This window comes from Phalaenopsis equestris, unplaced genomic scaffold, assembly GCF_001263595.1.
Source record: "Phalaenopsis equestris unplaced genomic scaffold, ASM126359v1 Scaffold000002, whole genome shotgun sequence".
Classification (NCBI taxonomy): Eukaryota; Viridiplantae; Streptophyta; class Magnoliopsida; order Asparagales; family Orchidaceae; genus Phalaenopsis; species Phalaenopsis equestris.
Window position 1 is genome coordinate 80,915,183 of NW_018164444.1, and position 7,720 is coordinate 80,922,902.

Below are 7,720 nucleotides of genomic sequence, written 5' to 3' on the forward strand. Positions count from 1 at the left end.
TATATATATATATATATATATATATATATAAGCATGAGCGTTGCACCTCAGTTGGTTTTGTGTCTCTCCTTCTCTGCCATCATGCATGTGAGCCTAAGCCATTTCTTTTTTACCACCATTTTGTTGGTCGGTTGGGTCTGGGCTGACGAGATGACTGAGCAGTGAGTGGTTGAGGGAGTGAAGTGTGGGCCATGTAAATCATATGGGCTAGCAAGTCACTGGCAGACCATGCTCGAGTCTTAAGGGAGCTGGGACCCTTTTTAACAGGCTTGACCACATCTAATTTGGGTGCAGCCACACCAGCCTAATTGAGCACTCGCGACTTCAATAAGTGTGGCCACGCTAGCCCTAGCCATGACCATACCAACCAGACAGATTGTCCAACTTAATTACACTGGGGCGTGGGTGTGACCATGTCAGAACATCAAGCATACCCCGTGCATAATTCTCCCTAACCAGAATTACGACACCCCGCTTCTTATGGCACCACTTTGGAATCCTGCAGATGTGTCACACTGTGCCACTTGCAATGGGTCACGCTCCTTAGCTTCTGAGCCCACCTAGTGCATAGAGTTTGTTCACCTGCATACTTCATTTGTGTCACTTAGCATGGGTCATGCTTCATAGACCCTCAACCTATCTAGTGCATTTTGCTTCCTTCCTCAGGCCACCTAATATAGGTCATGCTTTATAGCCACTGAACCTATCTAGTGCATGTTGTTAGTACATCTTTGCATTTTACATTATGTCAATTGGCACGGGTCAAGCTTCCAAACCTTTGAACCCACTTAGTGTATGATGTATTTCCACTTGGGTATATGAATCTCAATTTGCTAGGGTCACACTCATTAGCCTTTAAATTCATTTGGTTCACGAGTCATATTATATTTCCTCCATGGTAGCACCCTACAATACCATGAGCACACTCTTTTCTATGGAGCATGTGTTTTTATGTGTTTGTGATCTAGCATTTGCATCTTTGCACTAAAGGCGTATTTGTCACTAGTATATGCCAACATAAACTTGTGATGAATATTTTCTATACGGTGTGCTTCCATCCTGATAGAAACAATGCAACATATCACTTTGCATTTGTATGTGCATTCCCTGATCATCTCAATGACAATTTGTACTCATTAGTTGAATGACCTGTCATTGGTCATATTGCATTAACAAGCATTGCTAGTGAGAAGTTTTAGTGACACGTGATTTATCTGCACCTTGCACACACTTGATGATGTAACTAGAACACCATGCAGTAGATGATTTACTAGGCTAGGATTAAGGTTCTTAGGTAGTTTTTTCTGATGCGCTGGCTATTGTTCGCTATTATTTTTTGCCCTATCAAGGCATTCATTTCTTGCTACCTTTATGTGTTTACTAGGGTGTAAAATGTGTGCACTAGTATATTAGGGGCATTTTTTGTGTAAGGAGCCATGTCCAACAAGGAGGAGCATTAATATGGTAAACTAATGCATTTTTCATAGGTGTTGGCTTAGCTCTCCTCCATCGGGCATAACCCACTACATTGCATGCCAATAACTTGTACTAACCCCATTGTTTTGCAGGTTAATTCTTTCTTTTTATACTTTTATCATGTATTTTTTAGAATCCCTAAGTTAGATTCCAGATCAGAAATAAGGTACAGACATGAGTTTCGAGACACTTGACAAGTGGAACCACTTGATGGGGATTAGGAGCTGTAGGCTCGTGTCCCGTACCTTAAATTTGATTTCTCTTTAATGTATAACATTAGGACCAATGGTGTACAAGTGGATGTTGGCCTCCTTTTTGTTTTTTTTTTGGGATATGTCGATGAACCAACGACAACCAAACTTTATATTCTTTTGTATTTTTATTGTTTACCTTTCTACATCATGCTTGTCATTTACTTTTTTTGTTATTAATGAATTGTTTAACAGTCATGCAAAAATACAGTTTCGACTCTATAAGAACTAAAATTATAAATTTTCTATAAAATTTCATGAAAAGAATAACAATAGTTAATATTTAGGTTTAAATCATCTCAACTTTTTTAAAATCTTCTTTTACTATCATGCATGGCCTTCAGGTCAGATTTAAAATAGTTTGCATTGCATTACTATCACTCAAGTCATACTAATAGGGCCTCCACATTATGACTTGTTATCTCACTGCATCATATTTGTTTGTCCTAAGGATAAGTCCCCATGCTTCTTCAACTTGTTTGGTCAAGCATAAGATTTATACTTAAGTAGTTGTCAAGCACGCTTAGAGTGTTAGAGGCTTCCCCGTCCTGAACTGGACTAAGTCCTTTATGAGAGTGTCTCGATTTTATTAGTCGTACCTCTCTTTTTTTCCAATCCAATAGCTTCCTTAACACTTTTACATGTATAATTCTCACTTCTAATTTCTACGTACAGAGGGTCATAGGATTTAGAGTTTACCACTCTTGACCTTAGGGCTATTGAGATTCCCTTTGACGATGTAATTCACAGATCGTTGACATGCAGCCTCTAGTCAAGTTGGGTTGACTACCTTCACAATCAGATAGACTTAGCATCCTAATAGCTTGGAATGATGGTCTATGGTATCTTGGACTGACTATGTGGTATCCTGACCCAACTATCTCTACACAATTAGGATTAATCTACCCTTCTTTTGCAACACCCACTTTGAGACATGTTGCTTCTTTGACATTTCATCGATGTTATCTAATAGACCTTGATTGTTGATAGGTTGTTGCCCATCCAAGATACAATGATTCACCTTGTACCCTTATGGCCCGATTAGGCCTAAAAGCATAATGCAGACCTCTACAAAATGATATGATTATTCTATAAGTCTTGTTTGTCGATGAGCCTTTACTCATTTGGGAATGTGAGAGAGCAACTCTCTGCCATGTGTTTTGTCAAGGCCTTTGAAGGTATCGAGATTCTCCTATGAGATAATCATCCTTTGTTACACCCTCTCACTACTTGAATGTAAGCAAGACTTCTTTAATCAAAGGTATTCTTAGGCTTCCCCCGAGATATAATTAACATAACAAGATATTTTCCTTTGGGAGTTCTCTTAAATCCAGACCAAACACACAAATTTGGTTCTCTGGTTGGGTATCTTATGTAGGTATGCTTTCATGGATATTTCATTTAAGGTGACTTAATCTAATCATATTTAGACATACACTCTTTACCTATCACACGAGGTGTACCTCTCATAAGCTCTTCTTGTTATTTCTTTAATTTGTCTACGTAGTCTCCATCTTATATCCCTCTTTTCTAATACCTCCTCTTCTCAAAATCTTTTCAACGATTCAAATAAGAGGGTTCTTTGGAAAGGGAATCTTAAGACGATGATTAGATAGGCTAGCGACTTCAACTTTACAAAAAGAACCTAAACAATTATTATGTTGGTTGGTCGATCATGAGGGTGGAACCATCTAGGGTCCAAAGGATATTTACATCCCCTCAAATTCAGATATTTTATATGAGAGGGAAATTTAACTTTTTGTCCCTACTGAATTATCAATTTTTCCCCTGTTGAAATATCATTTTGCCCTTCATTGCCCTAGCCCCTCTTGGGCAGTTGCCCCCCCCCCCCCCCCCCACCACGCCGGGCCTCGTGCCTTTGGGCGATCATATAAAATCTTTCTACAAAATTGAACTAAAATTTATTCAAAAGATGTATATACCTCATCATATTAAAAAAAAACAACTACAAACATCTTGAACTATCATGCACTTGAATAAGGATCTTCTATCAGAAGATGTAAGAAGTATATACTTGCTAATATTTTCTTTGATCATAAACACCCCTTGTATCAAGGAATTGAACCTACAAAATATGTTACTTTTTAGTGCAACATAGTTTGAAAGAATAAAATTTATTTTAACTGCTTATGTGCCCCCCTTAAAGTCAATGAAAATGCATGAATACTCTAGGGCAATGTGGATGGGATGATGGTAGAGGGTTGAAGCTGGGTTCTTCATAACTATGTGGGGAAGAATAGATGGTTCAATGTGTGTTTAGGGCTAGTATGACGAGTGAGGATAAAAGGGTGGTATGTTAAAGATTTGGCAATGTGTATGAGGAGGGGCAACAAATAATGCACCTTACAGTGTGATCTAAATCATGATGGTGGAGATGGTGGTAGTGGTGCCTGTCAACCTATTAGGCCTGGTAGTAAGTTTTTGCTTTCTAATAAAGATGGAAGAGAGAGGGGATAATGATTACCTTCTAAAGGCATTAATAATAAAATTAAATAACTGCTTAGTTTAAATAAATATTCTAATTGATATATAATAAATTAAATTAAACAATAAATAAAAAATATATATCGAATAACATTTACAATTCATGACATACATATCAATCAATTTATCATCAAAGTTAGTCTGAGTTGTATCTAAGTTGTCTTTCTCATCATTCGTGTACTCTTTCTCAATAGTATTATGCTCTTGACAATGACCTTAGCATCTTATAAATTGCCTAATGGCTCTACAACATCAAATGGAAATTGAAACTCTATAATTTTATCTTCTTAATGAGCAATATCACTTAGATTTCTAATGTTAATTACAACACTTGATTTTTTTTAATTAATATGCCAATCCAATCTATGCCTTAATTTGTGAGGTAACTTCACATACTATACTTTGCATTCCTTTTATGCTTAAATAAAAAGATCAAACTTAACATATATTAGATTTTTTCTTATCTCAATGATTCTATATAACTTATTCACCATTTTGTGGTGAGTTAGAATAAGATAAAATTAGTCACATTTAACCTAGCCAACAAAACATGATACTTTGGGATGATGTGGCCATAAGATGTTGTTTGGGTTCATCATCATTCCCCTCATCATCCATATTCAAATCACAATAATAAATTTCTACAATCTATAACTATATTATTAATACTATCCACAGAGTGATAAACACCCTAATAACTAATTTCATATGCTATTTAATTTTCAAACACCACATTATATATTAATTTCATATGCTATTTAATTTTACCTGTTTTGGTATTCCATTGATTTACATAATAAGAGATTCAAATAATAAATGAATCATCTAGTTTGAATGTGAAGGTGTGGAGAGTTTTCATATGTCCTTTGAGATACTGGATTCATATAATTATGATGATTCATACTAGAACTCATAGGGGTGTATGATGGGAATAATCAATATTCACATTGCTAAAGCCCAGGATGGTAGAGCATCCCTTTTGGTTGAAATAGAAAGTTAGAAATTATTCAGACTAGTTTAATTGATAAAAAAAACTTTTGTATTTGAAAATGTCATATTAGTTGATAGTTTACATCATAGTTTACTTATTATCAACTAAATATGAAGTGAGAGCTTTATTTATATATTATTTTGCATCACATTATCTCATTAAATTTAATTTTACTATTATGTTTATTAAAAATATGCATAATATTATTTATTACTAGATATTAATATAATTAAAGAAAATGATAAAAATTATTAAAAAGCTTTATTATTTTTTTATGATATAAAAAATGATGTCATACACTATGCACATTCTAAAAAAATTATATAGAAATGATTTTGCAATTTCTTTATCTAAAATTGATTAAACTATATATAATTTTTTAGATTTATATTATAGGAATATAAATGTAAACATCTTTTCAAATAAAAATATATTAACTACCTCAAGGATATTAATTCATTTTAATATATATTTTTTTGTCCCTCTTAGTAAACGTACTCTGAGTGATAAGAAGTATAATTTCATGATTAAGACTGTTCTTGCATTACTAGGATTTTATTCTTGTTAGAAAAGTCAATACTTTTAATGACTTTCTTAGGTTTGTTAGTTGGGTAAAGAGTTAGAAATGTAATCTAATTTTATCTATTATAAGCAATAATAAAAAAGATTCTAATAATTATTTATTAAAGAATTTTTGTCCTTATTAATAGATTAAACAATTTCTCAATTAATAGGGCCCTTAAGTAGAATTGGATTTTAGAAGTGAAGAATACAACCTTAATATAAATGGCTAAATCAATGCTTAATGTCTATAAACTTCAAAGTATTTTTTAGATAATCATGGTTAATTCTCTTATTATTTAATAATTTGAGCGAACACAAAATCAACTTTATTACAAAAATCATTATATAAACTTTGGAGAATTAACACTTTTTCATCTCTTTTGATGCAAATATTTTGTCATGAATAATGGAAAAAGGATCCTAGAAAATTTTTATTATTAGTTTGATGAAGAAATTAGATGAGAGAAATTTTCTTGGATATACTAGTTATAGTGAAGATTTTAAATATTTTAATAAAAAGGTGATGTGCGTAGAGGATTTTATGGCTTCTGATTAATTTTTTTAATAATCTATTAGTTCTAATAGATTAGATTATAATATTAAAATAATTATCAATTAAACTTGGAAGAGCATTTAATTTTAGTACTTCATTTATGGCTTATGATTAATTTTTTTTATAATCTATTAATTCTAATATATTAGATTATAATATTAAAATAATTATAAATTAAACTTGGAAGAGCATTTAATTTTAGTACTTCATATATGTCTATTGAATGGAAGTTTGTAATGAGCCATTCAAAAGATTCGATTATATGAGGCCCATTTTGACAAATAAAATGAGTTTTCACCTTCAAAACAAGATTGATCATTATGGTTTCATTCAAGCTAGAATTATAAGATACAGAAGCAAACTTGGAGGAAGTTATTTTTGGGTCATTATTAAACAAGAAGAGTCAGGTCAATTCACTATAAATAATATTTGAAAATTGGTCCTTACACTTTTTAATTATAATTTTATTGAAATAAAATAATACTTTAAATATAAATTAAATAATTCATGAATCATGGTTAGCAATAACACCAGCCTCATAACATGGATTTAGTCATGCGTAATGGACTAATTTGGAGGAGCCTCGTTCCCCTATGGTTTAGTTGAAAGATATGATTGTTGCTTACATACTTTTCTAAGAATATTTGGCTCTATCAAATAGATCTAAAAGACATATATTTCTATATATGCTTATTGAATGAGATAATTTACAGTGCAATCCATTAGGCTGAAAATAGTAGTAATATTAAGCAATCACATAATTTGAAATAAATCATTATAAATTGTGAGACTAACAATGTGGGCTTGGAATGATATGTTAAGTAGTTTTGTTGCATGCGGGTTTGGTAGAAAAAAAACCGTTCATTGCACAAATTTGTTTCTTTGCCTTATTCTATAAGTTTGCAAAGGCAAAGAATAAAACATTCATGATGGAAAAATGAAAATTTTTTCCTTTGGCTTCATGTGAAGCTAAAGGAAGGTTTCATCTTTATTTCTCATGCTAGAAACATAAATAACATTTTATTAAATTTTACTATGATTGGATATAAATCTACAAGAAATCATCTAAGAACCTAACCAAGTCTTGAAAAATTCACGAAAGTAAATTTATAGACTTTTAGTTTAACAAAAGAGGAATAAATCTTTGTCTTATCCTACTTTATGTTGTGTTGATATCAAGCTTGAGATGCAATGAAGCATATATTATGTTGCATTAGGATTTTGTTAGATGCAATAAAGCATATATTAAGGTTTATATAGTAAGGACACTTGGATTAGGATTTTGGTAACTTAAATATATTCATTCTTGTAATTATATCAATTTCTTCGATATAATTTTTACAGCAAGCAAGTTTGATTGGCACACTATGAACTTTGACA